A 22,623-nucleotide genomic window follows, 5' to 3' on the forward strand; every position below is an offset into this window, starting at 1 on the left:
AAATTATAATTGTTCTATAATATTTAACTTATAACTTTCATCTGTTTTATTCAAGGAGTGAGTTCAAAGTTAAAAAGTATACTGGCAACAAAAATATGATTAGATTCACAAAACCGATGAAACACAATTTTAATTTTCTAATGTACTCCAATGCATTATTTATAATGTATTGATTAGGTCAGATTTTTCAGTGCTTTCCCTTCTAAACCTATCCTATCTTACTGACAGTGGAATATTCTATCCACAAATAAATGTTTCCTGTTTTTAAGAGAGGTAATTGGGGGCATTTGAAAAGGAGGAAAGGAACATCTCTTTCAGATGAGCTCCGTGAAATAGGCCTTACTTACACAATTGTTAGACCACAAGTAGTGGGAAAACGATGGATTGAATTCCTTTCTTTGTTTCTTGCTTTCAGTTTAGCAAAGATTACCCTTCCACTGCATGGGCTCTGCCAATGAGTACACTGCATGTTCTCACCGTTTACCAAATAGCTAGGACAGTGGATGCCTTGCTTACCTGGGAATTCCTGAGAAGGCAACACTGGTGCATTGGGTTGCTCTCGACTCTCTTATCACTAGCAGGTGGATTCTTGGTGAGTGACTAGTCCAACAACATCTGTTTTCCCCTTCTGGTGTCTATAGCAAGGATGTGTGCATTTATGCTTGCCAGACCAGTAGTGGACTAGTTAATTATTGGCTTTTTCAAAAATCATCTATACCTCTATTTAGACCAACTAGCCAGAAACATTTTTTCTGAAGCTCTGGAGGTGGGTGGGTTTGGCTTTTCTCTAGCAAGTTTAATATTTATAGACACAATACCTCTGTACATTTTAAAAGTTTAGAATATTGAATGTATAGGGGAAGAAAAATATTTTTTCTCCAGCCTTCTAGGTTCTTGGATGAGATGCCTTTGTAATAAGAAACAGATTAACAAGAGAAAAACAAACAGATACCTACTAAAATGTATACCTCCTGGCATACATGAGAGATACCCAGGAAAACCACTGAGTAACTTCCTGGAATGGATCAAGCCATCACCTTAAATAACATCTTCAGCTAAAGATAAAAGAGATGGAAGCTAGTTATAGGAAGTTATCAGGCATAGCACAATAAATAAAGTAAGGTTGTAGAGATTTAAGCCCTTGCTGTCTCCATTGACAAGAGTTTCTAGAGATTTAGTCATCCTTCCTGATACAAAGAGAGGGACACCCTTACACATGAAGGTTTTCCTCACAAATGTAAATGCCTCTTACAAAAGGGGAACGTCTTGGTTTTCAGAACTTTCCCTTGTCTGCTTTTTTTTTTTTTTTAACATAACCAGCTCAAAATAATCCATATGCCAAATAATTTTGAAGGCTATCTTCCTTTACATTATCCTAGAAATAATATATAAAGTTGCTATCACATCAACTATATTACTTAAATTCTCCAGTTATTCCACATGTGAGTAAGCCAACACAATTTAAAAGGTTATTAATAATTAAATGTATGTGTAAGTTTATTAATCAAATTTAGTCTGCTTTGGAAGGTTTCGTGTGCAAGATCATGCGTGTGTTGTTGCCTCAATTTCTTGCTATCGATACAAATTATGATTTCTGCTTATTACCTCTTACATTTCTTAGGCAGACTCTAAATGTAATTCAGTTTCTAGAAATAAGATTCTTGAGTTTTTATAATGTGCTACATGGTTTTCATTTGCGTCTCCAGATTCACCTGCCACTCTCCACCCTGCTCTGTATCCAGCAAGCTGACTTGTATGGAGCAAATCAACTGCTCCCTTGTACTCTAGCTTTAAGTTATGCTACGCCACTGGGAGGCTTCAGTAAAAGATTGGATGGTGAAGGAAAAAGAAGGCTCTCTAAGTCCTTCTACTGAGGCCAAAACATCTTTTAATCAGCCCTCTCCATGCAATGACATTTTCATTAACCAGGACCTCTCTGTCTCAGTTTTTGGGTTGCTAATCACTCAGTACTCTAGCAACTCCTGACAAGGGATGATATTCTGCACCATCTCCTTTTAGCTTCCCTAAGCCCTTTCCAAAACATTATAAGTAATGTCTTAATTACACTCTTTAATCACCCACTTTGAGTGTGCTATTGGTAACCTACGGGGTCCCTGACTGATAGGTACAGTAGTCCCCCCTTATCCACGGTTTTGCTTTCCACAGTATTAGTTTCTCGTGGTCAACTGCAGTCTAAATATAGGAAATGAAAACTTTCAGAAATAAATAATTTATAAATTTTAAATTGAATGCTATTCTGCATAGTGTGATGAAATCTCATGCTGTCCTGCTGGGCTGTGACTCAAGGCTTTGTTCACGTATCCACCATGTCTGTGTTACCTGAGTATTCCTCACTGAGTCGTTTCTTGGTTATCAGATTGACTGTCACAGTAATCCCAGTGCTGTGTTCAACAGTTTTACTTAATAATGGCTCCAAAGCATAAGAGTAGTGATGCTGAAAAATCTGATATGCTAAAGAGAAACCATAAAGTGTATATATGTACAGGAAAAAAACATGGTAACATAGGATTAGGTACTATCCTTATTTAATTATGTCCCCCAAGTGAAAAAGCAGTGATGCTGTCAATCCTGATATGCCTAAGAGAAGCCATAAATTGCTTCCTTTAAGTGAAAATCTATGTATGTATAAGGAAAAAATATATAATGTATGTGGGTTTGGTACTATCTGTGGTTTCAGGCATCCACTGGGGGTCTTGGAACAAAACCCCTGCAGGTAAGGGGGAACTACTGTATAATTTCTACTGTATAATTTTTAGAATTAGACTTAAAATATTTTTGTTTGTTTGTTTGATTGGTTGGTTTTTATTGTAAAGCTTTTGCTTTTAAAGAACAATTTGAAAAGGAGTAGTGGTAGTGTCTTTAGAATTAATATTTGCTAACTCAAAGTGACTAAACTGAGTACAATGTGTTCATTTGGACATCAAATATCTGGCTCTTTTGTTACCAACCACGTTACTTACTGGTCAAATCTTTTGTTAGTCTCAGAGGTCATCTGGTATTGTTCTTGGTAAAGTCACCTTTCAACTTCTCAAAACATTAGATATTTCTCAGCATTTTTATAACTTAATTGCAATATGTTATTTTGACCACTTTTCTTCCTGAAATGCTCTTCTTTGTTTTCTGTAACTAAGATGTAACATCACAGGCTCTGCTCTTAAAGCATTAACAATTTCATCCAATTAATAAATTATAGACTCATGGAAAATTTCATATACTAAGTAAAACATTGCACACATATTGAATTAAATGGTTTTTGTAGGTATTAAGTGATACCCATATTTATAGGAGGGAGACAGCAATATATATTGGTAGATTAAAATAGTGAAGACAGTTTATCTCAAAGGTATCTTAATCGGTTAGATCTTATTTAGCAGGATCTGCACAATTAAACAGGAATGTAATACATACCCTGAGATGAGGCCAGGGGTTCTGTCAAGGTCAAGGTATAGAAACAAGAAATTACCAGCTATGCTCAGTATATTATATTTAGGAGCAATAAGAGAGGAAGTTGTAAAGGTAACTTAGAAGCCACTGAAATATTTTTTGTTGGAGAGTTATTTTTTGAAAGCTATAATTTAGAAAGATTAATCTGGGGGATTGAACAGTTGTACTGAGAAATCAACTAGAATCATGACTGGCCCAAAGCTGCTTTACACTATAAAGCAATGTGTTCTTTATTTTATTAAATAGGTCATATTCACTGCAGAAAAATTTTAAAACAGGCACACACACAAAGGGGGCAAGAAAACATAAATTCTTCCACACTTGTACACCCCATATACATCTTTCTGTGTGTGTTTTTTTTTAAATCAATGCTTTCACATAGAGAGAGGTCTCAAACTAAATACTGAAAGGTTCCAAGCACAGAACCTCAAAGAATATCTGAGACTAATTACGGCAAATTTTAGAGTGAAAGCGCCATTTAACGGGAAAAGCTGGTACTAATATATATGGGGCAGTGGCCACACAGTAATAAAGGTCAATGTTCATAGATCTTCCCATTTTTAAAAGAAATGGAGCATTGCGTTTTCATGTCTATATAAGTTGGCAAGAAAATCCATTTAAAAAATGTGTAGACAAACACCATAAAGGCCCAAAGCACAACCGAACAATAAACCTCTTTTGTGAGCTATATTTAGCTGTGAAGCAGCGTATGACCAATAAAGCTGAACTTAAGACCCTGATCTCTGGTGTCAGATCTATCAAAGTTCAAGTCCGAGGCCCGTTATTCATTATGTGAAGCTGAACATGTTCTATAACCTCTTTAAGCTTCAGGTTCCTCATTTGTGAGTCAAAGATAAAATTTTGCCTCCCAAAGTCATGAGGGTTAAATAAGATCATGAATGTGAGTTAACACACCACTAGGGATATCTTAAGTGGTCAGTCAATATTATGGCTTTTTATATATAAGTGGTACCATAAATGCTTAATGTTTTCTATCCTACTTTTTTTGTTTTGTAAAGTGTTTTCTGAGCACATGCTTGCTAATGACTACACTGCATTTTTGTCATATACTTGTGAACAAATATTTATATTTAGCAAGTTATTAATGGTTTTACCCTCTCCACAAATTAAAATATTTTATATTTCCATCATTCATTAACACTAACAACTTTAAAAATATATTACTCAGGAAATAATCCCACATCTAAGAATTAACTTTTAGGGGAAATATAAGGCATGTTATATTAGGGTGTCCCAAAAAATGTATACACACACTTTGAATAATTATAAAGGCAGTGTTTATTAAAATACATTTCATTTTCAATATTGTACTATCAGCTGTTAAAGTGTGTATACATTATTAAAAATGTTTTTATTGATTTTTAGGGAGAGAGACAGAGAGAAAGAGAATTTCAATTTGTTGTTCCACTTATTTATGCACTCACTGGTTGCTTCTTGTATGTGCCCTGACTGGGGATTGAACCACAATCTTGGTGTACGGGATGATGCTTTAACCAAGTGAGCTACCGGGCCAGGGCGTGTGTATATATTTTTGGGAGACACCCTGCATATACTTCTTAATAAATATGGGAACTGTGGTATGAGATGAAATGTAATTGATTTAAGTCACTCATTCATATCACTGCTATCATTATTAAGAGAAGTAAGTTAACATACATAGCTAAACTACTATTTCTAAAAACTTGGGAAAAATTCAAAGGAGATACTGGTGGATAAGCTTCTCCTTTAATGAAAGGGCCTTTCTTGCTTCATATTTATGGTGACGCACATTCGAGTTTTATTGTTTCCTGTCTTATTTTGAATTCTATTTAAATATAGAAGTTCCTTTTGTAATAAGCCTACTCTATGTGGATGTAAATTTGAAGCCAACTAACTTGAAGCTCAGTTACACATTAGGTTTGTCCCAAGCCTTTTATATTTGTTTGTACCCATAACCACTGATTCCATGGTCACACTTTTGAGGTTATTTGTTGTTCAGGACAGTATCTGGGTGATATGTCATCAGGACAGACACCCAGAGGTAGAGGTGTAGAAACTCTCTGGCCCTGTTGCAGGGTTACAGTTCATAGACTGAGTCTCTGTGGAAGATATATGAGTGCTCCCGCCGTTGTTCAGGGCTCAGTTCAGGAGTTTAACGGAAGAAATCAATGAGGCACAGCTGTGTAAAATAGGGGTCAAGTATGTACAGCTGTGGCTCCACATATCTCAGAAAGAGCTGTTTGATTTTTCTCTAGACAGCATTCATTATCAAAATGGGCTTCAGAAGCTTTTTATTAAAAACAGATTGATGTTAATTAATTCTGATTGCAGTAGCCATTAGTCAGCTATCTCATTGCATGAAACTGGATCAGATCAAGACTCTTCTCTCCAATCTGATGGCTTGCTATCTCTAAAGCTAATTTTAAATTGGAATTCTAATATTTTAACGTAGAGTGAGTGTTTCTACTCTGGCATTCTCTTGACTATTAGCTGTCTTGTTCTTTGGTTATCTTAACCTTCTTTGGAAGATGTGTATTATCTTGCTTCCTACTTATGTACCTATGATATCATATGATTTATATTTTTCTATCTATCGTATAATTCTGGATTCAAAGAAATTTTGTTTATTTGCATATAAATACTTTGGATTTTGAAAGCTAAATACATCTTAAATAAGAATAGTTCTGGTTTTTCTCCATTTGCAAGAGAAATATCCTATGAATATACAAATTCTAAGTTATTTCTCTTGTGTTTTATTTTATTTTTTTAAATTTATCTTTATTGTTGAAAGTATTACAGGTGTCCCATTTTTCCCCACAATTGACTCCCTCCACTCCGCTTCCACCCCCTCCCCAGGCCTTCACCCCGTTATTGACTGTGTCCATGGGTTATGCATATATGCATATAGCTTCTTTGGTTAATCTCTTCCCACCCTTCACCCCCCCTTCCCTCTTCCCTCTGAAATATGATCGTCTGTTACATGAGTCAATGTCTCTGGATCTATTTAGTTCATCAGATTCTTTTGTTCATTAGCTTCTTCTTAAAGAAAACCCTTCAACATTTCCTGTAGTGCTGGTCTGGTGGTAATGAACTCCTTTAGCTTTTCCTTGTCTGAGAAGCTCTTTATCTGATTGCTTTATCTAGAAGCTCGAGCAATCTTGGTTGCAGTTCCATGTTTTTCATCTCTTTGACTATTTCTTGCCACTCCCTTCTGGCCTGCAAAGTTTCTGTTGAGAAATCAGCTGACAGTCCGATGGGGGCTACCTTGTATGTAATTAACTGCTTTTCTCTTGCTGTTTTTAAGATTCTCGCTTTGTCTTTAACCTTTGGCATTATAATTCTGATGTGTCTTGTTGTGGGCCCCTTTGGGTTCCTCTTCTTTGGGACCCTCTGTGCTTCCTGGACTTGTAAATCTATTTCTTTCCCCAGGTAGGGGAAATTTTCTGTAATTATTTTTTCAAATAGTTTTTCAATTTCTTGCTCTCTTTCCTGTCCTTCTGGCACCCAATAATACGAATGTTGGGCCTGTGAAGTTGTCCCAGAGGCTCCTTATGCTATCTTCATATTTCTGGATTCTTTTTTCTTTGTGCTCTTCTTGTTGGGTGTTTTTTGTCTCCTCATGTTCCAATTTGCTGATTCCATTCTCAGCATCCTCTACTCTACTGTTGATTTCCTGTAAATTATTCTTCATTTTGGTTCGTGTAGCCTTCATTTCAAATTGGTACTTTATTATGTCATCGATTTTCTCAATGATTTTCATCATACTCTTACTAATATCCTTGAGCATCCTTATAACCATAATTCCAAACTCTGTATCTGTTAGCTTGCTTGGACCTATTTCATTTAGTTCCTCTTCTAGAGATTTCTTCTGTTCTTTCCTTTGTGACATGTTTCTTTGCCTCCACATTCTGACTGCTTCCAGGTGTTTGTTTCTATGTATTAGGTAGAGCTGCTATGTCTCCTGGAGTCTGTAGAGTGGCTTTGTGTAGTAGGTGTCCTGTAGGGTCCAGTGGCTCAGCCTCCCCAGTCACCTGAGCTGGGCCTTCTAGGTGCTCCCCTGTGTGGGCTGTGTGCACTGTCCTGTTGTAGTTGAGCCTTGGTTGCTGTTGGCGTCACTGGGAGGAACTGACCCCCAGGCCAATCGGCTGTGAGGACCAGCTGCAACTACAGCCAAAGAGCTGCTGGGCTGGAGACACCCCTATGGAGCAGGATTTACTTCAGTGGGGCTTTGGTGTTCACCAATTGCGCCCCTTGAGTGTGTCACTTGTGGATGTGGTAGGGTTGTAATCCATTGTGGTTGAATCTGACCACCAGGTTCATTGTCTCTGGGGCCTCCCGGGAGGTGCAAAGTCAGCCTGTGCCAGTGCCTTGCCCAGGGCCACCCAGCATGTGCTACTCAGCAAACCGTAGTTGGCTGCTCCTTGTGCTGGGCTTGGAGGTGCCCAGGAGAGGCCAAGCTATGAGCCAGTGCAGCTGCCGCTAGTGCCAGGCCTGGGGCTGCTTATCAATCTGTATGGGGCAGCTGCTGCTTGTCTGAGAGATTTTAGGAAAGTCCTAAGCATGAGGCTCGAGAGGCCACTTGCACAGAAAAGCCCCTGGAAATGGCCTGGATGAGCTGCAGGTGGGGAGGGCGGGGCCTCCAGGAATCACGGGGCGGGGCCAAAGGTGCGAGTCAGGTGCTGGCGATTCAAACATGGCGCCTGCCTGCGGGCTGTGTGCGGGAAGACTCGCCAAAGGAGCCATGGCCTCCGCCAGCCCTTCTGCCTGGGAGGAAGCCACCCTCCGCCTCTCGCCCGGATCTCAGGCAGGTTAGTTCCTCCCGAGTGTCCCAGGTCCTTTCAGGCTGCTGCCCGGCGCTGGGCTCAGAGGGAGCGTCCGAGTGAGTCCGTGCCGGGCCCTTTAGAGGAGCTGCTGGGGCTCCCGCAGCCTCCGGGACCCTCAGCGACAGTCCCCGCTGGTTTCATAGCCAGGAGCTGTGGGGACGTCCCTTCCTGGCCCTGGGGCCCTGGGCTGGGGGCCTGCTGTGGGGCTGGGACCCTCCCTCCTCCAGGAAACCCCCACCGCTGAGATTCCCTCCCGGGTTTACCCCTCGGCACCAGGTGTGGGCCCGCGGCCGCATCTCTGCAATTCAGCCCCGACCCGCCCGCGTCTCCGCCCCTCCTCCCGTTCTCGATGCTCCTTCAGTCCCCTGGTTGTGGGGCTTCTGTGCACCCAGATCTCAGGAGGCTCAGAGTGACGGTGGTTCTTCATTTTAGTTGTGATTTTGATGTGGTTGCGGGAGGCCGCGGGCGCAGCTGCTACCTGGGCCGCCATCTTGTTTTCCCTCCCTTGTGTTTTAAATATTCACATTTCATAGTTTTTACCAGGTATGTTATCCTTTTTTCATGCCTTATCTCTTTCTAACAAGCACACACGTGCACCAACAAAAAGAAAAATGCCTTGCAAAGATCCTTTGCTTTTCCCTGTAATTAGTCTGAATAAAATCCATTTCAATTGCCCTGTTTCGCATTGTCTTGGCCATTTGTTTCTCTGACTGACCAACAAATTAGGTGCAGTCTATATGAAATACGTTTGGTTTTTCTTACTTTTCTTTAGACTGGTGAATAGTAAAAGTTAGAAGTAGGAGGCAGGATCCTATAAATACTATGTGAGAGAGAGAGAAAGTGTGTGTGTGTGTGTGTGTGTGTGAGAGAGAGAGAGAGAGAGAGAGAGAGAGAGAGAGAGAGACTATATGGGCAGGGATGCTGGAGGTGCAGAGAAGGAGTTTCAAATGGTGGGCAACAGAAAAGGAGATTGTGGAAAAATGAAAGCATGGGAAAATGAAAGATGTTGCAATACGGAAGAAATTTGAGGTGATATCGAATTTAAAGACAATACTGTTCTTAGACTCCAGCAAACAGGGCCCCATTCTTCAGGTGATTCCTAATCTTTGGAATGCCCTTTTCAAAACTTTATACTCCTGCTCCAGAGTCTGAAAACCTGAGCTGGTAGCACTCCAAGCATCCCATACCCGGACTGCGTAGAGCACCCCAAGCCCAGACTGGGACCTGCAGTTACCTCAGTTTCTACTTCTGTCTTACAGGGCGTCTCCTCTGACCAAAACTGGTCATTCAGATGACCAGAGGAGCTCCAGGATTTACAACTATGGGGTCATCTCAGGATACTCTGGCCAGCTCACCAGGACCTGCTTCCAGGAGGGCAGCCTGGTAGGTGAAATGTTCCCTCTGACTACTTAAGTATTTCTCTAAAAGGATCTGATGAAGTTAGACTTTGTCATGCTGATTTGGGGTTACTGTAACTCCCATCACAGGAGGAGTTCAGAACTCTGATCTACCACCACAGAATCTTAGGCTTGAACCTTATATGGGTCCATGTATTGACTCTTGCCCAAGTGTTTCAAGAATAATGCCACCTTGGTTCTATAGCATCCAAGAGTGGTAGAGATGATCATGGCCATCCCTTATCCAGCACTGTGTCCCCCAGCCCTTCACCCAGCACCGGTAGCCATCCCTCAGCCGGCTTTACACCACATGTTGGTCATCTTCCAGGTACTGCAATTTCTCTTCCTTCTGGTGACTTTCCAGGTCATTGTTCCATATGTCAATGGAGACTTTTATCAATGTCTACTTTTACCTCCAATTTACGTGGCGACTTTGTGTTCTTTTGTAATTGGGACCAATTTTCTCGCTCTACCTACAGGCCCCTTACCTATACCCCAAGCTAGTGGTATATGAAAAAAGATCACATTTTAAGATTAAAATAATCACAGCCTCAAGATTTAATGGTTAGAAGATGTGCTATTCTACTTTTAGTCTATAAAACTTCATGCATTAAATTTAACTTGATCAGATAAAAAATTATCATCCATAATTTTCTGCATACTCTGGGTGAAACTTGCAGTTTTGGTCATCTTCAAAACAGCATAGTAACATTCCTTGAGAGAGTCATTGGAAGCCAGTTCCATGGGCAGCTTGATGGATGGTGCGGCGTTATGAGTAATGATGTAACCAGAACTAAATAAATGGTATTAGGGAACTGTGGTAGCAAGAAGATCTATATTGTTTCAATACAAACAGGTTCTGAAGAGTATGACATTGTGAGTAATAGCAGTGTTGCTACCTTTTCCTCCTGGTGGAAGATATGAAATTAGCCATTTGAAAGGAAAGATTATGAAGAGGTGGCTCCTGGGACTGAGTACAGACAGATTGTGCCTGGACACTACAAAGAATATTCATGTGAGTGGACTGCACAATATGCAGATACTCTAAATCTTTACCAGTAAATTACTAAGCCTCTCACATAGGCCTGTGAACTTTTAAATACATTTTAATCAAAATGTTTATGTTAAAGTGTTTAATACACTACAAGAAATATTCTCCCAGGATTTTTGATACACTAGGGGCACCTCTACTTTACCAGGTTCTTTATAGTAATCTATTCAGATACCTAGAGGTGTGTACAACACACTCACACTTTGAAAATAGCAAGAGTACTTGAAATTACACTATTGATAAAAATCATAATTTTCCCAATGGGGGAAAAAGGGGAACATCTGCAATACTTTCAACAATAAAGATAAATTTAAAAAATAAAATAAAATAAAGCATAATTTTCCCCAAAGTAAGAGGCAAGTACATTATTTTCCTGATTATGGGGAGAGATTTGTAAGAGAAAGCGGAGATCACTGATGAGGATGGGAAGCATTGCAGAATATTTCTTTGGTTATTTCTCTCTTATTTCAAGTATTCAGATACATATTATGGTTATGAAACTAGCCATAATTCTTATGAGTCTGAATATATTTACTTCTTATAGATTGAGTTAATATGTTTGAATTGATGGAAATTAATGTATTCATTCAGGTATTATTGAAGGACCACATAAAGTACCAGGTATACAAATGTTTTTTAAAATCTTTGACTTTATTCTCTACGTTTAGTGGAATAGAAAAAACATGTAAACAAATAATTATACAATGTGTTTTGAAAACAAATACAAAAGAGAACTAATCAGTATGGGGAAACAGGAGCAAGCTTTATAGGTGGTAATTTTTGAACAATCTTGCAAGAGTAATAGTTTTCAGGGACATAAGCAACAGAAGCCTCATACAGGCTGGTGGACAAGTATGCAGATGTTAGTATTGACTCTAACTTTGTGTTTCTGTTACACTGTAACTTAGATTTATGAGATAGGAAATATTTCTCTTCAATCTTTAATTAATCTTTATTGTTTAACAGAACTAAAGGAGTGTTACTTGGTGCATTTTGAGAGGTATTTCTCAAATTTCCTGACTGTTGCACAAAGCATTATACACAATACTTGTATATTTCAGTGTATGTATTAGCTAGCCCTCAATATGTTGATAAATTATTTTTCAACCCCAATTCCACATCTTATGGAAGTGAAAGCTCCTCTGTAAAGTTGATGTCAGTTGCCAGAGACTTACCTCTTAGGGTCCCTTGACCTTGGTCCTGTGTCCGTGCATCATATCACTTTCATATCATACTGATGAAGGTATGACACCAGTCAGTGCCTTAAGAGCCTCTTTTCTTATGTCATGGCATGTTCAAATAATCATACTCTTAGGATCCTACCCTCCAACCCATTCATGTGGAATTACAAAGAAAGGGAGGGAGGGAACAAAGAAAGAAGGAAGGAGGGAGAAAGAAAAAAGGAGGGGGGGGGAGGGAGGGAGGGAGGGAGGGAGGGAGAAAAACCAGAAGGCAGGAGGAAGGAAACTTATATTGTGAAGCCAACACAAGACAAATTGATGATCTGGATTCTCTAAACCAGGAATTCTTTGTTTCGTATGTGTTTATTTTTAAATAGGCTACATCTTATTAAAGTGTGTGTGTGTGTGTGTGTATGTGTATGTGGTATTTTCTCTATAAGACACCCACAGTGAGATCCAAAATCCATGTGCCCAACCATGTAAGTGATTTCTTTAATAATGCAGGAAACATAATTCCTGAATTAGGATATTGTTATTGCATTGTTTCACCTGTACGTTATAAATGTAAAGCAGGCACCAGCGCTGTCTCTCCATGGGGAGCATGTGTGACATGGTACTATTATAAACCCAAAGACTTTATAGTGTTTCATTTCATGGTCTGCTCTGCCTAAAATGACCAAAGGTATAATTTTCCTCCCACTGATAGATGCCATCTACAAAGTGCCACTGCTATTGGAGGGCTGGGCTGAACCACTAAGGAAACAATTCTCACCTTTGTGTCTTTTGCTTCTAAGCCCAGGTGGTAATGAAAGGGTGGTACTTCAGTAAAAGGTTATTCATTAAGTGCCCTTAAGCATGCTTGTAAGTATAGGGAACCAGTTCTAAGAACAGTTCTGACCACAACTTTTGGGTGTTTGAAGCAATTACCAGAGGTGGTCTCCTTGAATGCTCCCAGAACAAGTGAATTGTCTAAGGGAGAAAAAAATTCCTAAATAGATTTTATAGCCTATGTGGTTTCTGAAGCTACAAGCACATCATCAACCACAAGGCCAAGTGGCTGCTTATCTTAATGTCTATTAATTGAATTTATTGGGGTAACAATGGTTAGTATGAACATGTAGGTTTCAGGTGTCGGTTTCTGTTACAAGATTTGTATATTGGTCTGTGTGCCCACCACCCAAAGTCATATCTTCTTCCATCACCATATATTAAGACCCCCTTCTCCCCCCATCCCCTGCCCTCTGGCAACCACCACACTGCTGTTTGTGCCCATAATAAATAGAGCTCTAGGAAGAATGCCCATGAATTTGGAAGAATTAACTTATCTACTTATGAATAAAATGAGCCACTGGCAGTACAGTCAGTGTATTTCAATTCAGTCAGTGTATTTGAGCTTCAACTCAATCAGTATAAAGATAGATCAGGATTCATAAATCTTTAGTTAGGCCAAACAATCATTATCTGATGACGCAGCTCTACAATTCTCATGTGCTTAACCATATGCAAACCTAATATTAATTGCAAGTTAGTCATTCCCACCAATACACTGGAGCCACCCCAGCCCTCCACTCTTCTCATTTCTCTAGTTTCATGTTTCTCACCTGTTGTATTTGTTTTACTGCTTTAGCTATTTGTCTCTGATTGTATCTCTCTCACCCCCTTTTTTACAATCTGTTAATGCTCACATTTTAACTACCACATTAGCTTATAATATCTTCTAAGATAAGGATGGTGCATAACCACTACAGTGCCTTAGAAAGAGTTATGTCCACTCCAGGGACAAAATTGATGTTGAGAAGCAGTTGTCTAAAGCCTCATATAAAGAAAAGTCATAGCTAAGAAAGTACATAAAAGTATAAAGGGAAGTTTTCAAAATATAGCATTTTTCTTTTTTTGAAATAGTAATACATGTTAATTGTAGCTTTTTTAAAAAATGGGCAAAACAAAAAGAAAGAGAAGAGTCAATCATGAATCCATCATCTTTTCATGTATTTATTGATTTCCTCTTTTTTGCTCCTCTTTAGAGAAGCTGTATGTTTGCCTAGGATTAGAAGTATTTTGTCAGAGATCATAAAGGTACTTATTCAATTATTTTTAAGCCTAGATGAAGGGACAGAAAAAACACTAAATTTATTTTAGTTTTACTTTGCTGAATTTGATGCTTAGTAGATTTAAAGAATAGAAAAAATAAAAATGATAAGCAGAAGCAGTTTTCATGGGAACTTTTACTTCTATTTCTAAAAGTTAATTCTCCTTGCTAGCTGTGGCAGCCCAAATTTAGGTCAAATAATTACTCCTTCATGAACTGACTTTTTATTTTATTTTATTTTTAAATATATCTTTATTGATTTCAGAGAGAGGCAGGGAGAGGGAGAGAGAGATAGAAACATCAGTGATGAGAGAGTCATTGATCGGCTGCCTCCTGCACGCCCCAGACTGGGGATCCAGCCTGCAACCCAGGCCTGCGCGATCTCCTGGATGCTCAAGTCCTGAGCCATGCCTGGCCTGTCTGAACTGACTTTTTAAAGAGCTAATTTGCCAAAGCTATTGCTTACTTAAAATGCTTTCGATAACAAGTGAAAGTCACAAGTATTCATTAAGGAAGCCCAGCATCAGTTAAGTAGATCAAAATTGTCGTCACACCAATTGCCCTGAATTTAACCTTCACCTGGACTCCAAGTGTTATTCTCCGGCTTCTTTCCACTTTTCACTAGAAAAGTTTTTTGACACAGAAAATTACAAGGTCTATATTATATTTGGTAGAAATTTCCCCAAGTTTTGGACACATAATTTAAAATTTTCCTAAATTATCAAGGGTAATAAGGGTCTTTCCCTACAATTATATCATTTTGATGTCAGTCATGTAACACCTTTGAAACTGCAGAAAAAGCCTCCCTTGTTTTTCACCTGGTCAACTCTTGCTCGCTCGTACTTCAAGTCTAGTTCAAACGTAAAATCCTCAGGGAAGCTTTCCCCAACTGAACAGATTGTGTGGTTTTCCTCCATTACACATTTCCATTGCACCTCATAGCTTTCCTTGATGTAACTCATGACAAATTTAATCAAATCATTGAGAGAGGGAGAAAGAGAGGGAGAGAGAGGGTGAAAATGGATGGATTTGGGGTTCCACTTTTATTGGAGTTTAGGGTGGGGGCCTAGGGTCACAAGGGCTCATTCTTAACTGGTGAATTCAAAACAAAAAAGTGGGAAATTACACTGTGGGAAGAGAAAACACAAGTGATTCAAATGGTCAGTTATCAAAATTAACCAAGATCTCTAAAGCAAAGGAGCCTGGGGAGTTGCGGGGGTGGGGTGGGGTGCTTACCTGTGCTCCAACAGCCTGGCTCTTTATCTAGTCTTGAATGGCACTGTGTCTGTGGGAGACAGCCATCTTCCAAGTGATTGCCTCTTTGAAGGGGATGCACAGCAATCAAAGATTAAGTCAGGTACTTGTATTACAAATAGAAAAGCCCACTGTCAAGGCTTGCACTGCAAGTGGACTTACATAAGATGCATTAGGTAATTAAAGACCACTATCAGCCTTTAGACACATGAATGTTTCCAGATGATGGATAAATAGTAATTCTAAATTGCCAATATTCTTAATGAAAATATATACTAAACACTTTACATGTTTTTCTTTCACATTTAAATTCACATCAACTCTGAAAATTGTGGTTCTGCCCATATGTTGTAAATTTGAAAAAAATCTTAGCAACATTAGCAACTTACCACAAGTCAGACCACTCTTGAGAGTTAGTACCAGGATTTGAATTAGGATCTAAATGAAAGATATTTCCACTTCACCCAAACCACAGAACTATTATCACAATCTTGAGACTAGATCGAATTTAGAGAAGTCACATTCTGTGATTAAAAGCAAAGGCTGTGGAGCCTAATTACCCAGGTTCAGATGTTAGCTCCCCCATCCCCTATCTCTGCAACCTTGGATAAGTAAATCTCTCAGTTCCTCAGTACCTATTAAAGGTGATAATAGAAAGTATCTAATTCATGGGGTTTCTTAGGATTTGTTCCTTTTGATATAAAGCTAACTGACAATCTTGTGCTAAAAATTCCTGATGAAGGAGTTGAATTCACCTAGAGGATAACAAATTATGATGTACAGTTGTCTAGATGAAGTACATTAAATTAAAGACACCATAATGTTGCCAAATGTTTCTGACCCACTGAAGTTTCTTGTCACATCTAAACTTGCCATCACTAATTAACATGTCTGAATTAACGTTCTCTATGCCTTCAAGATTATGTTACTACCAACCCTCCTTCCAGGGTTCTTTTACCTCCACACTACTCAGACTGCAGTGTGCCCAAACACATAGAGTAATTAGTACAAAAACTATAAACTCGAATGAATGTGAAAAGCGAATAAAATGTATAGAGTCTACTAATGAGGGGTTACTGACACCAAGAGTAACATCTTTGTTTCAACTAGCTCAAAGAAATTGTTTTTAGGTCAAATGCCATCCTTGGAAAATATGAAGATATTACTAGATATTTGTGAAATCTGTGGTCTGCATTTGAACTTTGTGAATCTGATCACATTAACCAATGGTGCTTTTAACCTTTAAAAGGCGGCTTTTAAAAGAGAGCATCATACAAACTCCATATATTTTCCAGGATCAACTGTACAAATAATGGTTTCTTTCCTTTTGCCTGTAAAAAAGAACGTATATTCTTAGATTTCTGAGTATTTAACCTTTAAAAGACAGCATTTAAATTCTGTCAGCATTTAAATTCGGCCAGCAGGACCCACTCCTTGCCTGGAACTAAAGTTCCCTTTCATCGGATAAAACACTGATTAGCCCTGGCTGGGTGGTTCAATTGGTTGGAGCATTGTCCCATACACCAAAGTACTGCGGGTTCAATTCCCTGTCAGGGTACATACCTAGATTGTGAGTTCAATCCCTGGTCTGGGCGTGTATGGGAGGCAACTGATAGATGTTTCTCTCTCACATTGCTGTTTCTCTCTCTCTACCCCTCTCTCTCTCTCTTCCTGTCTCTAAAAATCAATAAAAAATATATACTCGGGTAAGGATTAAAAACAATAATAGTAAAAAAAAATAATAAAAAGCATTGATTAAACTTCTGCTAATGTTCAAAATAATCATAGTGCAATATCTAAGGACAAGTTCTTCAGAGAGCAGTGTTTTGTCAATGTGAAGCTATTTCAATATTATTTCAAACATTTAATTTTAGATTTCTCTTTTGATAAATTTAAACATCATTTCATAATAAAAATATTATATAATTTTATTTTAATTAAGATTTACCAAGAATTACAAATAATTTTAAGAGGTATTTGAGTGGTTTCCTGGAATAGGAAATAAAAATACTAATGAGGAGGCAAGTTCTATTAAAGATAAAATGAATCCACCCTAGCCGGTTTGCTCAGTGGTTAGAGCATTGGCCCTCGGACTGAAGGGTCCCTGGTTTGATTCCAGCCAAGGACATTTACCTTGGATGCAGCCTCAATCCTTGTTCCTGGGATGTGTTCGGGAGGCAACCAATTGATGTTTCTTTCTCTCTCTCTCTCTCTCTTCCACTCTCTGAGAAGCAATGAATATCCTTGGGTAAGGGTTAAAAAAAACAAACAAAAGATAAAATGAATCTGAGTATCAAAAATTTTTTAACATTTGGTTATATTTAAGAGAAAAAATAATTTGCTTTTGTCATTTAATATTTTAGCCTTTTATAAGAATATTTCTTTAGACAACCTAAATAAACTGCGATAGATTGATCTTATATTTCATACTCAAAGTCTTATGACACTAAAATATAATTAAATTTACTTTGAACTACATCAACATATTTTCAATACAAACTGCATGGTAAAATTTATTTTTCTTTCCCACCCACCAATCTCTGAAATGAGTGCTCTGCACTTTCCCACATGCATATCATAATTACTTATCTGTTGGGCAGCACAATGGTAATATTGTGTAGCGTTGTCATTTTACATAAATACCACATCATTCCTCAGGAGATAGCAAACAGCAGCTTAGGAATGGAAATCAGGCCTCTAGATTTCCATTAGGTCAATGAGTAAGCCATGGTTTCAAAATGAAGTCCGCACTGAGCCCCTGCACTAGCTGGTTTGCTCAGTGGTTAGAGAGTCGGCCCTCAGACTGAGGGGTTCTAGGTTCAATTTTGGCCAAGGGCAACCAATCTATGTGTTTCTCTCACATCAATCTCCATTGCTTTGGGTAAGGAAAAAAAATACATTCAGCCCCAAACTTAATGCATAAAATAAGTGTATGATCCAACAAATAATTATTACCTGAATGATTTTGACTTTAGAAACTAAAAGTAAAGATAAAAATAAAGAAAATTCTTTAGTTATGAAATCCACCAATTATTTCCAGTACAATCATGCTTTTTCTCTTGTTTACCATCACATTAAAATAGAACTTAATATTCATCATGTGATATGCTGGTATGTGCTCTGCTATTCAGACTGGATGCCATAGACTCTTTCCAAGATAGAGATTCCCGTGCCTAAGATGGTCATCGCATTTTTAAGTTCAGGTCTTCTCAACATGGCTGTTTCTATTTCTTACTTCCGTATTCAAGTATTTTGTCCTACCATCTTCATCTCAAGAACCCCATATTCTGATATTCCAACATTAATTTGTACTAGGTCTTGATCACACTCTGTTATACACACTCTTTTGCTAGGGTGCCAGTCCACCGTTACCCCAACTCCAGACACTTTGGGATGAGATCTTACTCAGCCCAAGAGCCATGGTCTACAGTCGTTCTGCTAAAAGCTTTTGAAGCCTATTTAGAGCAGAAAATGTTCTTAAATTTCACTAATGATATGAGGTTACATTTACTAAATTATTCAAAGGATGCTGCATAATTGATGTCCCAGAAGGGTAGTTAAAATTACTGATGGAATCATACAATATCATCATTTCAGATATAAATTTCATAACTTTCTTGTTACTAATTATAATTCATTTAAAAACAATGTTTGCCATTTATTACTGATTACAGTGTGCAAAATAGCAATTATGCATATTATTAGCATGTTAGGTTTGTTTTTAAAAATATAGTTGATGACAATAGTATACTCTGTTTTTTTGCATTGTCTTGGTTTTGTTTTGTTGTTTTTTTCCCCCCACTTTATGTGATTATTTATGTAGCAGGGCCTGTTCCTAGTTTTCATGATTGTGGCCAGTGGTCATCTCATTTTAACTTTTAAAAAAAATTTACCCAAGACCAAAAAAAAAAGGAAGGAATACGTGAGCCTAGTAGTATTTGTTTTATGTGATTTTTTCCCCCAATGAATGCAAACGTATCGGTCAAAACTCATCTTCTCCATTTCACATGGTTCACCTCCATGTGGTGTCATCACAGGACTTCGGATTTCAGATGTAGGCAAGGAGCCAGATCTCAAAGGGCCTGTGAGACACCATAGCCATCTGGAGAATAACAAATGACTGAGATCTGAAAGAGTGAAGGTCCAGAAGTTAGACAGGGTGTTAGTTTCCCACTGCTACAGCAACAAAGTCACAAACTTGGTGGCTTAAAACAACAAAAAATGTATTCTTTACAGTTCTGGAGTCTAGAAGTCTGGAATCAAGGTGTCAGCAGGGTCATGTTCCCAATGAAGGCTCCAGAAGATGGTTCTTCTTTGTTCACTTAGTTTCTGGAAGTGGCTGTCAACTGTGGGTGTCCCTTGGCTTGCAGCTAGGTGTATTAATCACTTTAATCTCTGTTTCCATCTGTCCTCACAAAGCATTCTCCCCATGTAGCTGTGTATCTCTCTTCTTCTTATAAGGACACCAATCATATGAATCAGGGCAGACCTTAATCCAATGTGACTTAGTCTTCACCTTACAACATCTGTAAATACCCTATTTCCAAAAAAGGTCACATTCATAGGTACTGGATGTTGGAGTTAGGATTCAATATATCTTTTTGGGGACATACTTCAGCTCCTACCACTTAGGAAATCATTGCCTAAATCAAAGTAAGAGAAGATGAGCCAGGTTTGAAAGTGACTGAGGATATTTCCAGGGAAGAATTTGAGAGATATTTAAGTGACAGAATTATCAGCAATGAGTAACACCTTGGATGAGGGGATGAGATCCATTTTCCATCAGATTTGTGAAAGAAACAGTGGTTTGATTACAGTGATGTGATTAATGGAGAACAGCAGTTTAGGAAGATAAAATGATCTAAAATTGAAAGAGGCAATGAATGAAGATGTACTCATAAGGTGAATTGCAAAATTCTCTCTGCTCAGAGAGTCAATTCATTATGAAGTGTTGAGAAGAATAATTTTTTAAGACATAAGATTCTCTGTCATGCATAAATCTTTTGGTGCTATCTCAGATTCCCTTGGTCTTCCCTACCTTCTAGATAGGCTGAGCTTCCAAAACTGGGACCAGTCAATCCTGGGAGTGTCAGGCCCTTCTCCTTGGCCAAGGCCACTCACTTGGGCTGATCAGCTGCAAAGCAGAGGTTATAGTTTCCTTTATCATGTCTAGGCTAGAATAAAATGCCACACCACAGAGCAGTGTATCTGCCATAGTTACAAGGTAAAAAAAAAAAAAAAAAAAATTTGATGACACCATCCAGAAGTATAAGGAAGTTAAATAGCCATGGGGTGAACTTTGACTACTCTACAAGAGAAAAAAGTAGAAAATCTGGGAGATAAATTATTTTTTTGTTCTTTTCTTTACCATGAACTGCCCAACTCACAATTTCTCCCTATATATAGCCTGATGATAAAGTTCCCATGTGCTGAGTGGATCACATGATGAGGGATCCACTGTGTTTCTTCATGGCTGTTTGTGAACCATAGCCAAGGTAGTGAAGCATCACTTTCCATTTGCTCTTTCCTCATTTCCCTTAATCTTTCTGGCTGCTCTGGGTTTACCTTTCTCAAATAAAGCATCAGCTGTTAAAATCTTTGCCTCAGCAACCACTTTCTATAAAATCCAGTCTAAGGTAGATTTATTTTAAACATTGTCTAAGTCAGTAGTTTTCAAACTTTCTTCTGGGTGGGTGAAGCTTTGAGATCCCAGCCCAATTTGGGGATTGTGGTAAATAATCACTGTTGAGTAACAGTGAGAAGATCCTGTTCTCAAGTTTATATTCTTGTAGGAGAGACAGACAGTACACTTATAAACAAAATAATTATTAATATAATTTCAGAGAGTAATATGTACCATAAGAATATATAATAGAGCACCATTATAGACATTGCTGAGGTAATTAGATTGTGTAGTCAAAAAAAGGCACACTGAGAAAATTAACTGAGACTAGGATGAAAAGAAACTGCCAGTCACTGGAAGAGTTTAGACAGAGATAATCAAGTGCAAAAATTCTAAGGTGCAACAAACTTGATTTTTGTGAGGGACAAAATGATAGCCAGTGACTGGAGCTTAACGAATGAGTAGGGGAGTGATCTGTGGTGCCATAACAATGGAAGGCAGTGTTGAAGATATGTAGACAATACTACATAATTTTAAAATTTTATTAAATCTTCTTCTTATTAAATAGTATTATTAAATATTAAAATACAATGGGGAAAAAGCCATGAGAGGATTTATGGTAGGACATGACACTCACTTTTTAAAATGCATCCTTCTGCCTTGCATGTGGAAAATGGATTGAAAGGGACAAAAGTGCAAGAAGGGAAACCAGTTAAAAGGCACTGTAATAGACCTGGCCACAGATAATGGTGGCTTAGGCTAGAAGTCCAGCAGTAGAAATAAAGACAGTGTGAAAGGGACAGATATGTACTACACGTTGCAGATAGAACTGAAAATTTCTTTCTCATGGATTTTGTTCAGGATAATGAAAATGATGAACAAGTTAGTGGCTGGTGGATGCTAAACACTAACATATAGAAGACTAGGAAGCAATAAAAAAATATTCCCATGAACTTAGCAGCTCTAAACAACACATATTTATGATTTCATCTATTTTGTGGATGGACAGTCTTGGGCACAGCTTAGTTGGATCCTCTGTAAGGCTGCTAACAGGCTACAAACAAGATGTTGTCTGGGCTCCAGTCTCACATGGAGGCTGGGGAAGGTTCCACTTCCTAGCTTACTCAAGTTGACAAAATCCATCTCCTTGTGGCTGTAGAAGCGAAGACCCCAGCTTCTTGCCTTTTGATGGGGGCTACCTGAGTTCCTAGAAGTCTCTTATAGTTCCTAGAAACAGCCTGTAGTTGCTGGAATCCTCCATAGTTCCTAGCCATGCAGGATTTTCCAACAGGCTGATGGAACAACTCTTTTAAGAGGAGTTAAGCAACATATCCAATCGCCTTTACCATATTCTTTTGGTTAGAAGCAAGTCACAGGTCTTGCCCACACTCCAGGGGAAGAGTTAATGAAAAGATTTGAACTCCAGGAGATGGGGATCACACAGGGCAATTCCATTGCCCATTAAACCCTTAAAACTGAATGATCAAATTAAATAAATGAGTTTAAATGCTGTAAAAAGATCAATACTGAAAATATACAAATAATTGAAATCAACCTCTTTATTTTGTCTGGAAATTATTTAGGAATAAATACTTATTTTCATAAATTCTAACTGCTAGTTAGTACCAAAATGTGGTCTCAAATGAATTAACTTCTAGTTCAGGAAGTGATGACCTTTAGGAAATTGCCTTTTAAGACCACAAAATAACACTTATGTACTGAAGGTTGATGGGGAAACAT

This window comes from Miniopterus natalensis, chromosome 10 (genome assembly GCF_054644295.1).
Source record: "Miniopterus natalensis isolate mMinNat1 chromosome 10, mMinNat1.hap1, whole genome shotgun sequence".
Lineage (NCBI taxonomy): Eukaryota > Metazoa > Chordata > Mammalia > Chiroptera > Miniopteridae > Miniopterus > Miniopterus natalensis.